This window comes from Cervus elaphus, chromosome 12 (genome assembly GCF_910594005.1).
Source record: "Cervus elaphus chromosome 12, mCerEla1.1, whole genome shotgun sequence".
Taxonomy (NCBI): domain Eukaryota; kingdom Metazoa; phylum Chordata; class Mammalia; order Artiodactyla; family Cervidae; genus Cervus; species Cervus elaphus.
This window is the reverse complement of record NC_057826.1, coordinates 56,931,664-56,954,187: the sequence shown is the minus strand read 5'-3', so window position 1 is coordinate 56,954,187 and position 22,524 is coordinate 56,931,664. Positions and strand designations below refer to the sequence as shown.

Genomic DNA, 22,524 nt, shown 5'->3' with positions numbered 1-22,524 from the left:
GCATAGTAGTTTGTCGATGTCCTATATAATGTGCTTAGAGTCTAGCAGAACATCTGATACTAGCAACAAATACTCGTAATCCTACTTGCCATCCTTGTAACTCCTCCTGGGCAATCGACTCCTACTCTTGCAGAAAGGACAGATATTAGGCATCCATATTTTATACCATTTGTTTTTTCTTCAGTCTTTGCCAGTTGAGTAAGAGATTCATAGAGGCCCCAGAGAATCCATAGGCTGGCCAGGGGACCTAAAGTTGTGGTCTCATCTCAAAAGCAAAGGATGAGCTAGCTAATGAGATTCCATTTCTTAAGACTTTAATTTCAAAATATGCAGAAGAAGAAAAAGCACAGCAGAAGAATTGAAAAGTCATCTTATACTGCAAGAAAGGAAGGGTCGTAAAGGACCAAGCTTAGGGCACAAAGAAGCAGTAACTGCAAGATAAAGATAAGATATGGAGATGGAGGAAGTCAGTTGGAGGAGTTCAGGAAGAAGCAGTCAGTGGAGGGTACTTGAGTCAGTTCATGGTGGGGCACTAGAGCAAAATTTACACCCTCAGTCTGCTAGTCCCTCCCGTGAGTCACCTCCCACTTGGACTAGGGGTGACCAATTCTTACAGTGGCTCCTATTGTTAGATTTCTGTTTGATCTCATCTCCCTAGGATTCCAGGTATTCTTACAATTCCATCCACTAATTCATCAACTCATAGATTGAAGTTTGAGTGAGTCTCTATTACCTGAGGCTAAAGAATATAAATAAAACAGTTACTCTGATCATTTAGACACAACAGTTACTTAAGGGAGTGTATTTTTGGTCTTAGGGTTATAGCTATATCTTATGTAAGTATGTGTGTGTGAGTGTAAACTTTTTGTTTAAATATATTTATTTCTAATTTCATCACAATATGATTAGGAAGATTTCTTTGTAGTTGAGAAAATTATACATTTCTGCATATGCTAAAGAAGCATGCATTTTCAATTTGAAAGTACAATATTTTATTTTATTCATTTATTAATGTTTTTCCATTTTTTAAAAAAAGTTTTATATTGGAGTATGGTTGATTAACAGTATAGTATTGGTTTCAGCTGTACAGCAGAGTGAGTCGGTTATACATATACATATACCTACTCTTTCAAATTCTTTTCCCATTTAGGCTATTTCAGGATATTGAGCAGAGTTCCCTGTGCTATACAATAGGTCCTTGTTGATTATATATTTTAAATATAGAAGTGATAGAAGTGTGCAGAGGTCAATCCCATACCCCCAATTCCTCCCCACCTCTTTCTGTTCTGCTAACCTTAAGTTTGTTCTCTCTGTGAGTCTGTTTCTGTTTTGTAAATAAGTTCATTTATATTATTATTTTTTTTTTTAGATTCTGCATATAAGTGATATCATATGATACTTGTCTTTGTCTATTGACTTATTTTACTTAGTATGATAATCTCCTGGTTCATCCGTGTTGCTACAAATGGCATTATTTTATTCTTTTTAAAAAATGTCTGAATAGTGCATGCATGTGTGCTAAGTCACTTCAGTCGTGTCTGACTGTTTGCGACCCTATGGACTGTATCCTGCATGTCTATGGGATTCTCCAGGCAAGAACACTGGAGTGGTTTGCTATTGTGAATATGAGCCACATTTTCTTTATCCATTCATCTGTCAATAGCAATTTAGGTTACTTCCATGTCTTGGCTATTGTAAATAGTGCTGCAATGAATATTGAGGTGCATGTATATTTTCAAATTATGGTTTTCTCTAGATATATGCCCAGGAGTGGGATTGCTAGATCATATGGCAGCTCTATATTTAGTTTTTTAAGGAACCCCCACTGCCAGTGCAGGAGATGTGGGTTCCATCCCTGGAGAAGGAAATGGCAGCCTGCTCCAGTATTCCTGCCTGGGAGATCCCATGGACAGGATCCCAGGATCCTAGGAGCCTGGTGGGCTGTCAATTATGGAGTTAAAAAGAGTTGGATATAACTTGGTGATTAAACAACAGCAAAAATACTGTTCTCCATAGTGGCTGCACCAATTTACATTCCCACCAACAGTGTAGGAGTGCTCCCTTTTCTCCACACTCTCCAGGATTTATTGTTTGTAGACTTTTTATGATGGCCATTCTGACTCACGTGAGGTGATGACTCATCGCAGTTTTGATTTGCATTTCTCTAATAATTAGCAATGTTGAGGATCTTTTCATGTGCCTCTTGACCATCTGTATGTCCTCTTTGGAAGAATGTCTATTTAGGTCTTCTGCCCATTTTTTGATTGGGTTTTTTTTGTTTTTGTTTTTGCTGTTTTAATATTGAGCCACATGGTCTGTTTGTAAATTTTGAAGATTAATCTCTTGTCAGTTGCTTTGCTTGAAAGTATTTTCTCCCATTCTGTGGGTTGTCTTTTCATTTTGTTTATGGTTTCCTTTGCTGTGCAAAAGCTTTTGGGTTTAATTAGGTCCTATTGGTTTAGTTTGGGTTTATTTCCATTATTCTAGGAGACAGGACCAAAAAATATTGCTGCAATTTATGTCAAAGAGCATCCTGCAAATATTTTTCCACTAAGAATTTTATAGTATCTGGTCTTATATTTAGGTCTTTAATCTATTTTGAGTTTATTTTCTGTATGGTGTTAAAGAATGTTCTAATTCTTTTTTTTTTTTAACCATGTAGCTGTCTAGTTTTCCCAACACCATGTAGTAAATAGACTGTCTTTTCTGTATTGTATGTTCCTGCTTCCTTTGTTGTAGATTAATTGATCATAGGTGCTCGAGTTTATTTCTGGGCTTTCTATCCTGTTCCATTGACCTATATTTCTGTTTTTGTGCTGGTACCATATTGTTGTGATAAGTATAGCTTTGTAGTAGTCTAAATTGATGGAGCCTGATTCTTCCAGCTCTGTTTTTCTTCAAGATTGCTTTGGTTATTTGGAATCTTTTGTGTCTCCATACACATTTTAACTTTTTTTTTTGTTCTAGTTTTATGAAAAATGCTATCAGTAATTTGATAGTAATTGCACTGAATCTGTCAATGGCAACCCACTCCAGTACTCTTGCCTGGAAAATCCCATGGACAGAGGAGCCTGGTGGGCTTTCGTCTATGGGGTTTCACAGAGTCAGACACAGCTGAAGAGACTTAGCAGTATCCGCAGCAGCAGCACTGAATCTGTAGATTGCCTTGGGTAATAGAGCCACTTTAACAATATTGATTCTTCCAATCCAAGAACATGATATATCTTTCCATCTATTTGCTGCTGCTGCTGCTGCTACTGCTAAGTCGCTTCAGTCATGTCCAACTCTGTGTGACCCCATAGACAGCAGCCCACCAGGCTCTGCCTTCCCTGGGATTCTCCAGGAAAAAACACTGGAGTGGGTTGCCATTTCCTTCTCCAATGCATGAAAGTGAAAAGTGAAAGTGAAGTCACTCAGTCATGTCTGACTCTTCGAGACCCCATGGACTTCAGCCTACCAGGCTTCTCCTTCCATGGGATTTTCCAGGTAAGAGTACTGGAGTGGGGCGTCATTGCCTTCTCCTCCATCTATTTGTATCATGTTCAATTTCTTTCATCAGCATCTTATAGTTTTCTGAGTACAGGTGTTTTGCCTCCTTAGGGAGGTTTATTCCTAGGTATTTTATTCTTTTTAATGTGATGGTAAATGGGATTATTTCTTTAATTTCTCTTTCTGATCCTTTGTTGCTAGTATATAGAATTGCAGCAGATTTCTGTGTATTTATTTTGTATCCTGCAACTTTAAAGTTAAAACATTTTTAAATTCATGAGATATATTTAAAAATACTCTGTATTTTTATTTTTGGTTTTCTAATGAGAAAGTAAAAAGTAGTTGTTAAAGTCTTCACAACTATACTTTTTCTGCCCATCTTTTCTTCTTATATTTCCAGTTATCACTGTATATAATTTGATGTAGTGTTTAACTCCCTTAATTGATTTGCTATTTAATGTCATTTGCCTTGATACTTTTTGTCTGATGTTAATAATATTACTACCTTGTTTTCTTTTTGTGTGTATTTTTTGGTATGTCTTTAGTCATCTTTGGGTTTTTAAGTTTTCTTTAACACATTTTTTCCCTTATATTTCTCTTATCAAAAGTATAGAGATTTTGTTGACATTTTTGTTTGGACCTTTGTGAATATCTCTGGAATTAATAGGATGAGTTTAGACACTGTCTGGTCATCTGCAAGACCATTTGGTTTTCTCCCTGGGCCCACAGTTTCCCTTGGTGTTGAGTGTGAGCATGTGACTGAGTTCTGGCTAACAGAATATGGTAAAGGTGAAATGCGTGATCATTTTGCTCTTTCTGGTCTTCATGGAAATGCCCAAGGCCACCTTATGAGCCACAAATGAATTGGCAAAGTCTCTATTAATCTGAGTCCCTGAATATCTGCATGGGGCAGAGCCCCTCTGCCAACTGGACTATATGTAAGAGAGAAATAAACTTCTGTTATGTAAAGCCACTCAGCTGTTAATGTCATGACAGCTAGTATGAACTAACATAAGAGATGGTAAAGAAAGTGGGTGCTACCATAACAACAAAACTAAAACACAGAGTACTGTCTTAATAGTTGAGAAAACAGTGATGAAACTGATATTGAAAGTTAGAAGATGGAGACCTGTGATTCACAATGGCAAAATGTTTGGGAAAATTTTTGTTAGTGACAATTTTTAAGGTAGATAAAGTGACTAATAACCCATAGTTCTATGGGAAGAAACTGGATAAAGAATGTTAGAGCTGTATGCTAGTCGACAGTGGCTATATTTTGTAAGGTTTTAGGAGCAAGAGCTCAAGCAAGAACTGCTTGGCTCAAAAACTCAAAAGAGACTAGAGAGAGTCCAGAAATTTGAAGCTTTTCAAGTGGGAAAAGTTGACTCTTTAGAGCCCAGAGGGTGGGAATCTAGGTTGACAGAAGCAACTAAAGTCCCTTAAGACTCAGTCTCTTAAAAAAAAAATAAGACTCAGTCTCAAGACAAAGAATTCAATAAGGGTGTGATATTCCCCCTCCAAATAGCCACCATTAATTTGAGGAAAAAGTGGAAAGGAGTTGAGTGAGGATAAAAGTAAATTAGATTTGAAAGTTATGTCCAGGAAAGAAATTTGGGTGTGGAAATTGCTGGAAGTAAGTAAATTAGACACTATTAAGGATTTGGAGAAAATTGAATAGCCAAAGAATCATAAAAACCTGGTCATTAGAAACCTCACTGACTAGAGAGGATGGTGGATGGAGGTGACATGTGTGATCATAATATAGCAGTCAAAGACTGCTTTATAGTGGCCAAAGCGGCCAGTCCCAATTGGAACTCTTTCCAGGCAGTTTCTGCACTGTTTCATAAAGCTGCTGTACAAGAGGCCTTTCTGCCCACACATCAGAGAATCCACAGCACTGGGAGCAGCCCAGGGCTGCAGGCTCTCCTCTCTTTGCTGTGGCTGCACTCAGCTGCAGGCCTTCTGTGTATCTTCTATAGAATTCTGTTGATCTGCATCAGGAAAGAGGTTTCAAGGGAGCCGACCTCATCCACCCTACAGCTGTCTTTCACCCCCCCCACCCCCAGCCAAATGCCTAGGGTTCCTTGCAGCTCCCTTTGCTTCTTTCTTTTTCTTTTTAATTTGTAAGAGCTTTCATGAGACCTAATTCACGCAATATACAATTCACCGTTTCAAAGTATACAAGTCAATGATTTTTAGTATATTAACAGATATGTCCAACCGTCACCACTGCAGATTTTAGAACATTTTCGTCACCTCAAAAAAGAAACGTGTACCCTTTGATTATCACCCCCTATGCCCCACTCCCTGCTCCCTAGCCTCTAAGCAACCTCTAATCTACTTTCTGTCTCTATGGACTTCCCAATTCTGGACTTTCATGTGAATCATATAGTATGTGACTTCTTTCACTCAGTATAATGTTTTTAAGATTCATCCATTGAAACTGGAGCCCATTATACAGAGTGAAGTAAGCCAGAAAGATAAAGACCAATACAGTATACTAACGCATATATATGGAATTCAGAAAGATGGTAATGATAACCCTATATGCAAAAAGAGACACAGATGTATAGAACAGACTTTTGGACTCTATGGGAGAAGGTGAGGGTGGGATGATCTGAGAGAATAGCACTGAAACATGTATATTATCAAGTGTGAAACAGATCGCCAGCCCAGGTTGGATACATGAGACAGGGTGCTCAGGGCTGCTGCACTGGGATGACCCAGAGGGATGGGATGGGGAGGGAGGTGGGAGGGGGGTTCAGGATGGGGAACACATGTAAATCCATGGCTGATTTTTGTCAATGTATGGCAAAAACCACTACAATATTGTAAAGTAATTAGCCTCCAACTAATAAAAAATAAAGGAAAAAAAGAAAGGTTCATCTATGCTTAGCATGTATCAATACTTCATTTCTTTTATGGACAAATAATATTTCATTATATGAATATATCATATTTTTTTATCCATTTGTCTGCTGATGGGCACTTGGGGTGTTTCCACCTTTGGCTATTGTGAATAATCCTGCTGTGAACTTTTGGGCTCAAGTTCCTTTTGCTTGAAAATTCCTGTTCTTTTCAATGAAGAAATTCCCACTTTGCCACCTAAGGCTTTCCTTTAATTTGCTTCCCTCTTCAAGCAAGTGGGTACCAATCAAGATGGTAGACTAGAAGGACATGGAGCTCACCTCCTCCTATACATATTGGGTTGGCCAAAATGTTCATTCAGATTTTTCCATAGCATCTTATAGCCAACCTAATACATTAGGAATTCCTTGTAGTCCTGGCATATTGATGGTACTCTTTCCTCGTTTCCAGAGCTGATACCCGATTTCCCCTATTTTAATATTCATTTGATAATTTAGTTATGATCTGGAAGGGAAAGACTTTGCTGGCTTTGCTTTAAGTATCTCTACTACTGAAGTCTATTCTTGTACCCTTAACAAGAGGATAGTGAATATAAGTTAACTATATTTTAATGACCCAAATTGCTCATCATAAACCAGAATATTCACTGAATTAATTACAGGTCCACTGATATTCATAATTCTGTTTATTTCATGAAATGGCCTTAGAAAACATGTTTTCCCATATTTAATATCATCATGAGGGCATCAGTACTACTTATTGAGTCCTCAGTATGTAATGAGTCAACGATGGCAAATGGTAGAGAATAATATTTATATATTTTAAGTCTTCTATGCTATAATTAGGACTAAAATTATACCAATATAATCTATCAATAATGACAAATAATGATAAATTCTATGAAGGGAATTAACAGGGTGAAGAGAAACAGGACAAAAGGGAGAAACCTACTCTGTTGGAGCATTCTGGAAAGAATTAGCCAAGGAGAATTTACCATTTAACCACTTATTGCAATAAAATTGATTTAGTAAGATTTAAAAAATGGTTTAAATCTGAATCTTTTCATTAAATATTTGGGCGATGCTTCAGTGATGAAGTGAAATTAGCAGGCAAGCAGTTTTCAGTTTTGCCCTTCTGGAGAAAAGATTTTCTGAGTGCTGAATGAAGTAGATCCTGACCTGTGGGCAAGCAGGTCTTCCTGTGATGCAGGTGGCAGTCATTAGCACAGTTCACACACCTTTCTGTCCAGGAAATTGGTGGGATTCTGCTTCACTGCCCTTTTGAAGTTGGGCATGGCCACATGATTTGCCTTGACCAATGAAATTTGAGTAGAAGTGATATGGGTCACTTCCAGGAGGAAGCTTTGCCAAGCACCCAACTCATATAGTTCTCTTTCCAGCAATGGGTGGACAGGCAGCCTTCATCAACTTTGCTACTTGAGTAAGGATGGCAAACAGAGAGCCCTTTGCCAGCCAGCTTCCAACCTGCAGTCTGAGCAACCTAGAAACCCTTATGTGGTAGGCCACTGAGATTCTGGAGTTGTTCAGCTTATTCTAATTCAGCACATGAGGCTCAGAATACGGTCACTTTATCAAATCAAGAGAAGCCCGTCCTTTCTGGGAGTTGTCTATTCCCCCACATCCTTACAAGTCTCCAAGTTTGGGTTTTCAGTGGCTCTTTCCTTTCCTGGGTGCACCGCATGGCTGTTGCCCTGTGAAAGAACCCTGTGCTGTAGGCCCCCTGGTCTGGATGTCCACCCGCCATGGAAGGGCTTCTTCTCACCTCGGCCCTTAGCTCTTCTTGCATGAACCTTGAATCTTAGCCTCTTTTGGCTGGTGGTTTACTAGGACCAGAAGCAGTAGCGCTAGAACGGAAACTGAGCTCCTGAGATGACCCATCCTCCTCTCTCTTCATTTCGGAGCAACTTTTCATCTTCTCCTTCTCACCTGTTAGGGGACACTCCTCTCAGTGGTTACTCTCCGTGTACCAGACTCCGAGAGGAGAGTCAGCCTGCTGCATCCCTTTTGAAGGTTGCATAGTCTGTCCCCACCATCTCAGTGAATCATAGACTGGTTCTGGTCACAACCTTTTTTCTTCTGTATCAGCAGTGGGGGATGGGGGTGAGAAACCCTGCTTTACCAGTTTCACCTGTTTATCTAACTTCATCTTCCCTTTTTGTCTTACTAACCACTTGTTAGAGTTTAGTAATAAGCTTACTCATATCTGGAGAGCCAGGCTATTACTATGTGAAAATACATAGCTCACTCTCCTGTGCCTTGATACAGGAAAATTTTAAAAGTGAAATGCATAATCCTTGAGTACAAAATGCTTACAATTTTGTTGGAGAAAGAACTTGTATATGTGAAATAATGCAGGAATGAAAGAGTATTACATTTTAGCATTGTGTCTACTATACCAATAAATTCTATGTCATATTGCTTAGACAGTTGGACAATTAAGCAGTAGCCGGTTAGGTGCAAACTGCACATGGTTGGTTTTATTAAGATAAACAAACCTTGCTGAGGTGTTGAAGGAAGAAACTGTTGCATTCTGTTTCTCATTCTCTGGGATGTGAAGGAACAGTAAAGCTACTGATTGGATTTCAGCAGACATAGAGAAATAGAACATTTTGCTTCATTGCGTGACAGGATCTGTACTGAGACAAACCACTGAAGTCCACGTGTGTGTACAGACAGACCAAGCACTTATAGTAATTTCTGTAAGAATTACTAAGAGCATAGTGAAGGTGAAAAACATGGCAAAATCAATCATTTAATTTCAGATCCTTGACCTGCATTGTATGGAAGTTACAGGCTGTGCATCAGGGTGCACCAGTGGAAAGGCAAATGCAGCCATTAAAAAAATAATAATTTTATTTATTTCATTTTTGCCTGTGCTGGGTCTTCATTGCTCCCTGGGCTTTTTTCCTAGCTGTGGCATGTGGGGTTATTCTCTAGGCGCAGTGCACAGACTTCTCATTGTGATGGCTTCTCTTGCTGTGGAGCAGGGGCTCTAGAGCACAGGCTCAACAGGTGTGGTGCACAGGCTTAGTTTTGTGTGGGATCTTCCTGGATCAGGGATTGAACCCATGTCTCTTGCATTGGCAGGTGGATTGTTTACTAAGCCACCGGGGAAACCCAGGAAGTCATTTTTCTTAGCTTCCTGTGGATACCCAAATATATTCCAGAAAGCGTTCTCTCTTCTAAGGATATGTGACTTGTATACTCTCCTCTTTTGGAAGCCCCCCACAGCATCATGCTGTTAAACTCATTCTTGTGGCTTTAATGTTATTGAAAATTGTTGTTCCAAAGGGAAGTTTCTCCTTCTCATTCTTGCAGATTTGAAAGTTTTCATGTGTTGTGTTTCTCTGTAGCAACAATCAGCAAAGCCTATGGGAAAACAAACTGTCTCCAAGAACAGGAAAGAAAAGTGTGAGAAAAAGCAGTTGTCATCACACTGCTAGCCTTTTTGAGCCATTAATTTAGTTGTAGATTTCTCCAGAGCAACTCCCTTCTCTATCCCTTGCTCTGCTCACTCATGGGAGAACAAAAGGTCAGCATTTTCTGTAAACACATCATGCATTTTGACTTGGGCAGGACTAGCTTTCATACAGAACAGCTGAAACAGGGAATTCCAGTCCATGTTCTTCTCCTCCAGGGCCATCTGTATCTGCTTCAGCCTGGGCAGCACTTGCCCCAGCCCCTTCTTCCTCTTGTTTCCGGAGGCTCCACGCTTGGCTCTCGCTGGTGCTCTCACTGGCTCTGCCCATGCTTTTGTGCAATAGACACAGTTTTGGGTGTTCTAGAGGTAGCTACCCAATCTTATTACCTGTCCCAGCCTTGCTCCCTTTCTTATTATCTTTGCCTTTGAAATCTTGCATGAACTCCTATTATTAGCTCTCTCTCTTCCACCACCTTGATTCTGCTCCTCAACTCACAGGTGGACTTGTGACCTCTGATCATTCCTAGGACTGACCCTGCATGCCCCAGAATCTTTTTGATCCCATTTCCATGTCTCATGTGTCTGTGTAATTTCAATCCTTAGCTGTTCCCTCGGAAGCACTGCTTCCCCATCACCTCCATACAAGTGATCTTCTTTTCTGAACTCAAGTATAGTGTTTCCAGTGATGGCTTTGTTATCTTCTTCTGTGGGCCCATTTGACCCTCGTCTACCATTCTTAAATTAACCTTTCCTTTTCCATCTCCCATGTTCCATGTCAGCATCATCTCAATTTAAGCCACATAGCTCCCTCCTCCTAGAGGGTATCTCCTCCTCCCTGCTCGAGCCCCATTCTAGGGATAGCTCCCCATCGTCTGGGCTCAGTGTAAGGTCACCCGCACAGAGAATCTGCCCCAGACCACCCTCTCTGAGTAGGGTCCTCCTCTTGTCATCTCTCTTGTCACTCTATTAACTTCCACCATAGCAGTTATCACCACCTGTAATTATTTATCTTTTATTTGTCTGTGATCTGATTTCCTGAATAAATTATAAGTGCCATAAAGCAGAACCCAAGTTTGTTCTGTTCAGCACTAAATACTCCAAGAACAGTGCTGACACATAGCAAGAGCATCGCAATTCTGTGGTGACTGGATAGATGGATTTCCCTGCCCCTCAGACCCTGAACTTCACAGACTTACTGACTTTCTCCTCTTGCTTTCTCTCCGCATTGAATCTGAAGACTGTTAACTTTCTTGCTCAAAACCTTGCTTCTTTCTGGGTTATTATAGTTAGTTTTCTAACTAGTGGTCCATTGGATCTGTTCCCTTTACTGTCTTCATTGCTCATTACTAAAATATTTGTCATATTTGTCATATTTTCATTTTCAAAACTCTTTACTTGTCTTGCACCTTAGCCAGTCATTGTGTCTTAGCCATCACATATCCTCCTGGGCCTTCTATCTAATCAAGTTGCATCTCAGTTGCACCATTTATACATTGTTAATATGCATGTGCCCATATATTCCATCACATGTACCCTCCTCCATATTCCCCTATCCATCAATAAGCCCCCACCTCCAGCCAGAGTTGGATCCTGCTCTCTCTGAATTCTCTGAAGATTTTTATTTATATTCTTCAGTGACATATTACTTTCTTCCTTGTACTGTGGTTGTTTATGTATACATTGTTTTCCTAAGCGGATTGACAATATCTCAACAAAAATATCTCACATGAATTTTTTTTGTATTTTGTTTACTCAGTGCCTAGAAATTTTTATATCAACAGATATTTGCTTAATAAGTGCACAGATGATGTAATAATCTCTAATGCAGATAAACTACATGAGTGGGATAAGACATGCCAGGCACTGCGAAATGTGAGAGGGGGAACAAGTAAGATTCTGAGGTTTAGTCCATAATAGCTGTCCTCTCAGAGGATTTATCTACCATGGAGATGTTTCTCTTGAGGTCACCGGCTTCTGCTTTCCTTCCTTCTTCTTTGGCCTTTTAACTGGCAGTGGGGACCCGAGCTCAGAGACCAGTGTCAGGGGTGGAGTCTGAGGACTGGCTTCACATCCTCATGTTTCACACCACTAGCTTAACTGAGAGCCAATAGAACAACATTTGACTGAGATCAAAATGACCATAAGAAAATTAGATCTGTCCTGGAATTAGTCTGATGGGAAATAGAACAGTTACCAATTTTTCTTTATCTTCCTTTTTGTCTCTCCTTCTCAGACTTTCAGGTCTAAGTTCTGTTCAAATTATAAAACAGAATTTTATTTGTAATTAGAAAGGTTTTTGAAACCTAATTGATCTTTTTTCCCTTGAGGCTCAGAATCCTTTATTAGCAGAGCTTATAGCAGAATGGAAAGCAGCTTGATCTCATGTACTGGTTCTGGTTAGTTGGTAGAGGCTTCCTGGAGTGCCATGTTTCTCAAATGATTTATCCTCTAGTATCCAGGTGTCACGATTCATTATTAATGTTTGCTGTGGTTGCAGCAGGAGGGAGTGGGCACATATGTTCTCCTGTTTGGTCAACATGTGATTGCTGAGTCCTTGCTGTCTGTCAGGCACTTTGCTGATCACTGGGGATGGGGGAACAAAAGGAAAGGAGTGATTCTGCCCACAGACTTGTGAGGAAGGCAGTCAAGTAAACGCTTTGGGAGTACATGATTGAAGAAACTTAAAACTTAACCTTATAAAATGAAAATTAATCTGTTACTTATGAAAATTAATAAGTACCTTTATGAAAATTATTGTGTTTTACTTATGAAAATTAATGTGTCCAGGGTCACATAGCCAATAATTTGCAGAATTAAAAGTTTTACCCAAGATAGTCTTCCTTCACAGCTTCTGTTCCTATGTTATTATTGTGATTTTTCACATCATATGAGATGAGAAATGGTATGCTAGAGTCAGCCTGTGCTGTCTCATGAGAAGTGATTGTGTATTTTCATAAATTTTGCATGTTTTTTTTTAAAAAATTTATCAGAGTTTTGTTCATTTAGAATATTGTGTTAGTTTCAAGTGTGCATTGAAGAGAAATTTTGCATGTTTTTTGATATAGTGTCAAGCTTGAAATCAGTCAGTGTGGGAGTATTTATACCAGAGAAATTGGCATCCACTCTAAATCAAGTTTTTTTACTTCCCAAAGAGCTGGTTATTGAACATTTATTAGTATGCCACTGAATGTGCAATACTATCACATTCTTTAAAAATTCACAAAATACAATTGGATTTTAATAAAGATCCAGTGGATCTTCCCAACTGGTGCTAGTGGTAAAGAATCTACCTGCAATGTTGGAGATGCTAGTTCGATCTCTCAGTTTGGAAGATCCCCTGGAGAGGGAAACAGCAACCCACTCCAGTATTCTTACATGGAAAATCCTATGGACAGAGGAACCTGTGGCTTAGGGTCCATAGGGTCACAAAGAGTCAGACATGACTGAGCATGCACATACAACAACAGTGGATCTGAAATTTTTGTAACATAGGAATCATTTGGGAATGTTTGTTAAACAGGTTTGGGTTCAATAGGTCTAAACTGAGAAAAGAAATTTACATTAAAAAAAAATTCAAGGTGATTAGATGCTGTCAGAAATGAGAACACACTTCAGGAAATTAAGTTTTCAAGTAACTATTTCATAAGAAAAGTGCAGGGTGACGTCCTTAGGTCAATGTGTCCAACTCTGGCTACACATTAGAAACACCTATAGGAGACAATACACAATATCAATGCCTGAGTTCCACCCCAAACCCGATTAAATCAGGATACTAATCATGGAATTGATGGCATGTGCCCATTGTATTTCAGACTTTCTATGGACAAGTTACTTCTCTTTGACTGTTGTTGCCCTCCCTCCCTATGTTTGAACTTGAGTGACTACTGCAATTATTTATGTCAGTGTGATCATTATATTTTGAGTATAATGGGTAGACAGGTTGGTTCTTTAGTTGATAGGTTTCAGATTGAGAGAATCACACCTGATTAGTCTAATCTGCACCCAGATGTAATTTAGAAGAGGAAATTCTGGATCTCCAATCTGAGCCTGATACTATAATGAGATGAAGCTATTGGAGATCATGGGACAGAAGGAGTATATTTTGTGTATGGGAGGATTGGAAATAAGAAATGATTGGAGGTTGGACTGTTGTAGATTAAAGATGGCCATAAAGTCTTTGGTACTCCTTCTACTAAGAAGTGGGATCTGTTTCCCCTCCCTGTGGTTCTTGTCTATGACTGCATTACCAACAGAGAATGGCAGAAGCAACACTGGGCCAGTTATGGGACTAATCTTGAAAAGGAAATGGCAATTGCCAGCAGTTTCCTGAGACTTGAGCTACCATGGAAGAAGTCTGCTATGTAAGAAAGCTGTATAGATTCACTGAGATAACATGAGAGAGAGACCAGATGGCCCCGCACTCCCATTTGTTCCCATCAATGCACCAGGTAAGTGAGTTAAGGCATCTTGCAGCCTCCAAACCAGTCAACTTGCCAACTAAAACCCAGCCAGTAATCCTAGTTGACACCCCATGGAGCAGAAGAATCAGCTGGTTGAGGCTTCCTCAGATTCCTGTCCTTCAAAATTGTGAGATCTAGTAAAATGGTTGTGGTTTTCAGCTAACTGAGTTTTGTGGTAGTTTGTTACACAGCACTAGATAACCAACACTCTCCCCTAGATGATTCTAACATGCAGTCTAGACTACTTCAGAAGTAGTCCTACCTAGACATCTACAGTGATTTTTTTCCCTTAACCCCTATGCATATATTATCCACCATTTACTTCATTTTTTGATTAAGTAATTACATGGCAAAAAGACATCTCATGCATTTGGGAGAAATAATCCATAACATTCAATAAAGTGTCATGGACTTATAAAGAGACCAAACACTGGAATATGAGTCTGGAAACCTTGACTTTATTCCCAGGTTGGACACAACTAGCTCTCATGACCTTAGGCTAGTTGTTTATCTTTTTTCAGTCTCATTTTTGATGTTTTGTAAAATGAGGAAGTTAGACTACATTGTCTCTAAGTTCCCTTTCTCTTATGGGATTTCTTGACAATATGATGATGTGTAGAATAGTGACTATCAATAGGGAGAGATTATTTTCATGAGAAACATGCTACTCATTAATCTACTTTTGATCACCACTGACTCAGTCTAGGTTTACGCCCAATATCCAGGGGTGAAAAGTTTTGTGTCTACGTCACTAGCACATCTTCAGGCACTTAACTTCCTGAGTAAGTGTGCCAATCTTAAATGCATAAAGTTCAAGAAGAAAGAAAAAATGAAGTAGAGCATCCATTCTTTCATCCCAGAAAATTCTGTAGACTCTTTGTCCTCCATGTGATTATGCTGGTCCAAAGACACTGTGCCATGGGCTCTTCCTGTGGCATGAGAGATACAGTAATGAAATTCATGTAAGTTTGGATTTACAATTTGGCAACAAATCCCTCTGAGTCTTCAGAACTTATCCACCTCGACTTAGTGACATGTTAAAAGCAGAAAGAAAGCCCTCTTTGTGTGGAAAACTGAAATATGCTCCATCCCAGGACTATAAATATAGTCACTCACTTCCTCCAGCTCCAGTTAAGCCTTGCTGACCTTTCCCAAAGTGTTCTTTCTCGGCCTCCAATTAATGGCAGAGGATCTAACCCACTGCTGTTAACAATACACATTACAGTTGTCTGGAAAGATGAATAGTAGTAGCTTCTTGCAAAGTGAAACAGTTCCTTCAATTCCTTTATTTTTAAAATTCAGACATAACCTTGTGTAGAAGTTCATGTATCCTAGTAGTTAAAATTAAAGTCAGACTTTTTACATACCACAGGGAATCATCTAAAGAACTTACCCCCACCCATACCCACCCCCTGCCCACCCCAGAAAATCAAACCAAAGGGACTCTCCAGGAAGAATATTTCTGTCGTCTTTTTCTCTGGACAGAAAGCAGCAGTACAAAACATGAACTGCATGGTGTTTGCTTCCCTTGGGTGGCAGCTGCTAGAATGCAACATTGCCATTTGTATTCAAGGGACCTTTTATTCCCAACTGCTTGAGCCAAGCCACAGGACTTGCAAGAATGCTTGGGATGCTTCCTGTGAACTTAGAACACAAAGGCTCTGTGGTGTGGCTGTGAAATAGGAACCACTAAAGAGAGAAGAGATTAAAAACTTTTATTATGCTTGTAAGGCCATTGCTGTTCATGTACAGAGTATGTTGTGTATGCAGAAGATAGCTCATGTGTTTAAGAGGATATATATATATACATATATATATATACATAATATGTACACATATATTATATAAATGTCGTTTTTTGGAGACAATTGAAGTTATTGTTTTCAACATCTAACCGAAGAGTGTTGGAATGACTCAGTGGGCACCGAGCCATCATACCTATGATTGACCAAGTTCAACAAGGGAATCACGGAATTAAAGGAACCTGTGTTTTTCTTATTAATGGTTAAACCACGGCCCCTGATAAGAGCTCTTCAAAGTTTACAAATAGGAAAATGGTCACTCCAGCTAGAAATTATTCCAAAACAGACTCCCTGTTTCACATAATATTGAGCAATTTTGGTATGCCAGGGGCTCTGATAAAAGTTGTTTCCTATGAAACATTCAAATTGATAAGTTTCCAACTCATTCTGTTTCTTTTCAAAGGGCTGTGAAAAGGTCACCAGTAATACCACGTGGTACAAAAAGTGAAAGGTATGGAACATTTTCATTTACATCAAAGTCAGAGAAACCATCACACATGGTAAATGTCTTTGAGATGACTAATGCCTGCAGTTATAGCTTCTCTTTCATTAACCAAGGTTGTAGTGAAAAGTGAACTTGAGTTTATAGTTCATGGTCCTTAGCTGAAACATCATAGATTTAGGTGTTTAGAAATATAGCTATAATACAAACAAGACCTTGAGTTTCACCTGAAGTCAGTGATAGACTCTGTTAGCAACTTTTCCCCTTACCTATTTTTCCCAATTTACAGATGGATTTAAGAGCAGTTTGGGGTAAAGGGGACCCTGAAGATAGATTAATTTTCCTCAATGTCATCTAACTAAAAAATAGCAGTCCTATACAAGTAGAATGGTCTTTAGGTGTCAGGTTAGAGTTCTTGGTGAGATTGCTTATGTGGAAAGGAAATGCCTCTTGAACACACCTTCTTTGTGAGGGTGCTTTTAAGCTGTGTGATCTAAATAAGGTTTGTATACAGTACTCCCCTTCCAGGTCTGGAGACTATCAGCAAAGTAAGATTTGCTTGTTTAATTTTATAATATGCTAAATAAGAGCAACAACAGCAACAATCTTTTAATTTAGAGAATCAAAAGTAGACAAGAAATTAGCAAAAAGGATTGAAACTGAGATACAGTAATGGCACTGTTATTCAAATTGATCCAGTTCTTACTGATGCAATATTGAAAAGAGAGTAGCAGAAATGCTGCCTTTGGTGAAGGTTTGGATTTAGAGGCTGAAACCCAGCTTCCTTTCCAGCTTGACCACATACACAGAGATGGTGCCTCAGGTGTGGATCTCAAGGCAGTTAAAAGTAAACCTGTGATTTATGTTTGCTTTTTTTTTTCTTCCTGAAGAGCTTTTTTTTTTTTTTTTTCAAGTTTAAATTTAATGACTTTGGTATTAACTATACACATACTAGTAAGTGCTAAGACTTAAAATCTTCCAGTTCAGTTGTGACTCCAGACAGGATCCAGAGAGGAGTTCTAAAAATCTCTTCTCTGGGTTTTATGGAGACTTCCTTTACCCTCCTGTGTTAGCCTCTTAAGGCACTGCGTCAGCCTTAAAAGGGCACTGGAAAGGGCGTCTGAAGAGCTTTTAAGTGTGATTAATTCGAATGTAATTCAGAAAAATTCCCTTTTCCTTTTGCAGACAGAAAGGTAGAGGAATTCATGATGATCTGGAAATAAATTCATCAGACATGAGGTCATTCTCCTGCTTAGACCTTTGCAAATGATGAGTTGAATGACCTTTCCCAGCACGAAACATGAGAACTAAGACCTGGAACTCAAAGACATCCAGGGCTCATGTTAATTGTTAACCTCATGATTTCCAAACACAGGGCTTACTCTTAAGCATCTCAAAAAACAGTTTTTTATTGACAAAAGAGATGTAAAAATAACATGGCCTTGGGTATACAGATCATTGAGCCTGGTCAAGGCATCTATTGAACTGCAGAATCAAGGACTCAGTCTCTGGGAGGACTTGAATTCTGTTTCCCAGGCATGCTGGGGGTATGGAGAGTGCCAAGGAAGCAGGCAAGTCCAAGGTCTCCATGCCTGGTGCTCAACCCAGAAGATACTAGCTGACAGATCCAAAAGTCTTGTGACCATTTCCACTGCTGGCTTTTGCATTCATGAACAGACAAGTCACAAGGAAAAGATATAAAATAACTTTTATACCCACGAAATTGTTTACACTCACTCATAATTAGAGGACTACAATGAAATTAACATCAAGATACCATTTCTCGCCTATTTGATAGGCTAAAATGAATAAATTTGACAACATATTCTGTTGGTAAAGCTCTGGGGAAATAGGCATTCACATACATTGCCTGTTTGTTTGAAATAAACTACTACAACCTTTCTAGAGTGAAATTTTGCAATACCTTGCAAAACTACATAGGCACTTACTGTTTGACCCAGAAATTCCACTTTAAGAAATCTACTCCCAAATGCACTTCCCAACAATATGAAAATACGTGTGTACAAGGTTGTCCACTGAAGCATCATTTATAATTGAACAGTATTAGAAACAATCTAAATGCCCATACATAGGAAAATGATTGAATAAACTAAGTCATTTACGCATGGAGTACTATGTATCTATAAAAAGGAATAAGTAAAATCTATGAAATGGTAGGTAGTAATTCCAGGATAATATTGTCTAATGAAAAAAGTGAACTCCAAAGAATATCTATAGTATTATTCTTAACTTAAGAAAAAAAAAAACAGAATATTAAGAGCATGTACATATATCTGTTAATTTATGCATAAATAGTAATACAGCTCCAATAAAGCAAAAGGGAATGAGATTCATTACCTGTAGGAGGTGAATGAAAACAGGGTGGAAAGAATGTGCAATGGAAACGGAGTAGTAGAGACAAGGCATGAACTGCACCTCTCTGAATACACCTTCCTGTATAGCTGTGATTTCTGGAACATTTCCCTCTCCCCCAGTAATTAATTAAATCCAACTAGGATGTTGGGAGAACCCCAGGTAGAACAAGTAGTAAGAAAAGACTAACCTATGCAACTTTGGAAAACTTACAGAGTGTATATTATAACACTAAAGGCAAGAAGAACTGTACATAGATATTGTAATCTAGTTGACAAATGTGTTTCTCATGGGGCAGTGGTTTAGCAATTCTAAAACTATGTATCTATTGAGATTGAACAAAAAATAAATACATTGTGAGTAAAGAGAGCTACACTTCTCAAAATGGCAACCCATCCCAGTATTCTTGCCTGAAAAATTCCATGGACAGAGGAGCTTGTCGGGCAACAGTCCATGGGGTCACAAGAGTCAGACATGACTGAGTGACTAAACCACCACCACCACACTTCTCATAGTAATTAATAGAAAAAGTTACAAATAAAGAAGGGGGGAAGCCAGAATTAACCCAGTGGTTAGAGCAGAAGGTATCAGCATAAGTTGATGACTCTTAATATATATACATACATATTATATAATATAGATTACATATATATGTATACATACATACATGGATAAGATGAAGTAAATAGATTGTATATGTATGTGTAATATAGATGCCCATGTTTTCTAGCTCATATTTCCTATACATGATATCCCAGTAGCAGTGACCAAACTTAGCACCTGAATCTTGGGTCCTAAATACCATTCTTCAAAAACGGAACCTGAGTTCCCTGTAGAATTAGCTGATGCCAAGATGAAGTCAGAGAAAATATAAGATAGTGTGAGATATCTTGTGGGGCCAGAAAGTAAGTAGTACTCAGAAACTGAAGGGGACATGCTGAGAAGATACAGAAACTTGAACGAGCTCTACGTGGTAAAAGCTGGGACAATTTGAGCAATAAAATAGTGATACTAATGGATTATACCCCATGAAATAAAATATCTGAGTCCAAGTTGATATAATTAATGGAATGAACAATTAAGTGGGTGAAAAAGCACCATTCTTCCTTGCAATAGGATTACAATTAATAAATGTAGAAGAAGTGATGGAAATAAAAATCACTATTACACAAAGAATAATTGCTGTTGCAGGCAAGAACCATCACTGTGTGCTAAAATTATTGGATAAAATTACAATAAGAAATAAGGATTATTTACATAATTTCAAAGTTTCTCTACTAAAAATTCTAAAGGGAAAATTAACATCTTTGCAGTGGAAAACCTGACAGATGTCATCCTAACCAAATCACTAAAGTTAACATCACCAGTAATAAGACATATGGATATTGTGTACACCTTGATATGGTACACTGAGAAGGGCACAGCGTACTTCTATGGTATGTTTGCAAAAATAATACATAATTATGGGAAATTATCAGACAAACCAAAATTGAAGGGCATTCCACAAAATAAGTGGCTAGTACACTTCAAAGGAGAAGGAAGTGGCAGCCCACTCCAGTGTTCTTGCCTGGAGAGTCCCATGGACTTGTAGCCTGCCAGGCTCCTCTGTCCATGGGATCGCAAGAGTCGGACACAACTTAGCGACTAAAACACCACCACCACCAGACTTTAAAAGTGTCAAGAAAGACTAAGGAGCTGTCACAAATAGGAGCTGACAATTAACTGCAATACATATAGAATCCTGGATTGAATCCTGAACCACATCTTATTTGGATTTTCCGTTTTCCTACTTGTCTATAGATTAGTTTGTAGTATTGTGTTAATGTTAATTTCCTGGTTTTGATAGTTGTGGTATGGTTATGCAAGAGGTTAATGTTAGGGGATTTGGTTAAAGTATATCAGGAAACTCTGAACTATTTTTGTAACTTTTAAGTCTAAAATTATTTCAAAATAAAAACTTAAAAAGAAATCGCTGGTAAGAAAGAACAAAGGGCGACACAAATAACCATTTTGGGCTTTTATTAGAAACCAAAAGGGGCCAAGTCCTGGATTTTCACAACTGAAAATAATACCAACCATATATAGTCATGTTTACCTCAATGTAAGTCATATTCAAAACTATTTATACTAAGAGAATGCCCTTAGCAAAAGTGACCCTAACAGTTTGACTAGTTTTTCCTTACCTGGTGAAACAGAAATAAGAGATAAACCAGAGACATTTTGCGCTTATGTCTTAAATTCTGTGCCCAGAAGTCAAATGCTTTACTGCAAGGAAATGCCCTCAAGCTTTATTCAGAGCCGATGCTTTCTGAAGTCATACAAAGCTCTATCAAGGCTAGCTCTCTGGTTTTCTAGCTCATAATAGGTGAGCAGGAAGTAGTCCTGCATCAGATCACTACAGAAGCAGATACATAGTCATAAACTCCAGTAACGTGCTCACCAGATCATAAGGCTGCCAAAATTTGTAAAGATAAAATGTGTTAGCCACAGTCGATTAGGTCTGCCTGTTGCCATTCTGACGTGTCCTCCATGTTTCATCTCCTGTCAGATAGCACTGGAGTGGCTGCAGGCATTTCTGAGCTCCAGTTAAGTGAATTTGATTAGGGTTTATTGAGATATATTTGTATATTTTACAGTCAATTATGTGTCTTGTTGGGCTTCTCTGGTGACTCAGACAGTAAAGAACCTGCCTGCAATGCAGGTTCGATCCCTGGGTCTAGAAGATCCCCTGGAGAAGAGAATGGCAATCCACTCCAGTATTCTTGCCTGGAGAATCCCATGGATAGAGGAGCCTGGTGGGCCACAGTCCATGGGGTTGCAAAGAGTCAGACATGACTAAGTGACACACATGTGTCTTGTTAGTTGAACTAGAGTGGGAGTGTCTTCCAGGAATACTTACACTGTTCAATTTGATATTGAATTTTTTATTTGTCATTTTGTATTCTTTTTCTTTAAAAGCTTCTCCTTTCCTCCTGCTCAGCAGTGTGGATTTCAGGCCCCTAAACACTTAAATCTGCCCATGGCAGTGGCACTAACGTTTGAGGGAAGAGCTAGTTAGAGATCTTATAACAAGGAATTCTGTCAAAGGAAAAAAAAAACCCTATTAATATAATGCAAAGAAAAGATGAAAAAACATAGCACTCTGGGGTTATTTAGTGGGTGGATTAAGATCCAACTAACTTCAGTAGATCCTATTGTATTGAAGCATATGTGATACCTGATATTAGTTGTAATGTTCATGAGACTTGAAGTAAAACTTAAACTATTGAACACATGGTGTTAAAAAAAACCAAGATTTTTGTATAAGGATATAATACATTTATATAAAAGAAGTGTATTATAAGGATATAATACATTTAAAGGTATTTCTTTTTTAAATATTTAAAATTAAAATGTTGATGGTTATACATCTAAATTGTCAATGATCCAGAAGACATACCTAAAAGTAATTGTTCATTCAAGGATTCAGATGGCTTGGGTTTCACTGTAATTTGGTTAGGTAAAGCTAGAATGGTGGGTTATAACCCTTATTCTAAAAATAAAATAGTGTGTTAGACCAATCAGTTGGATCAGAAATCCCATAATCCTGACCTGAATCTATCCTGTATGCGTTTTTAGCACTGTTCTCATAGAAGAGTTGCAACGGTGG

General features: G+C 38.6%; 1 non-coding gene across 1 annotated transcript; it reads right to left on the bottom strand.

Moving 5' to 3' along the window:
• Nucleotides 1–17,487: 17,487 nt before the first annotated feature.
• Nucleotides 17,488–17,610, bottom strand: LOC122706048. Its single transcript, XR_006344301.1, has one exon. It is a non-coding gene; the product is annotated as a small nucleolar RNA SNORA26 (small nucleolar RNA).
• Nucleotides 17,611–22,524: the final 4,914 nt, after the last annotated feature.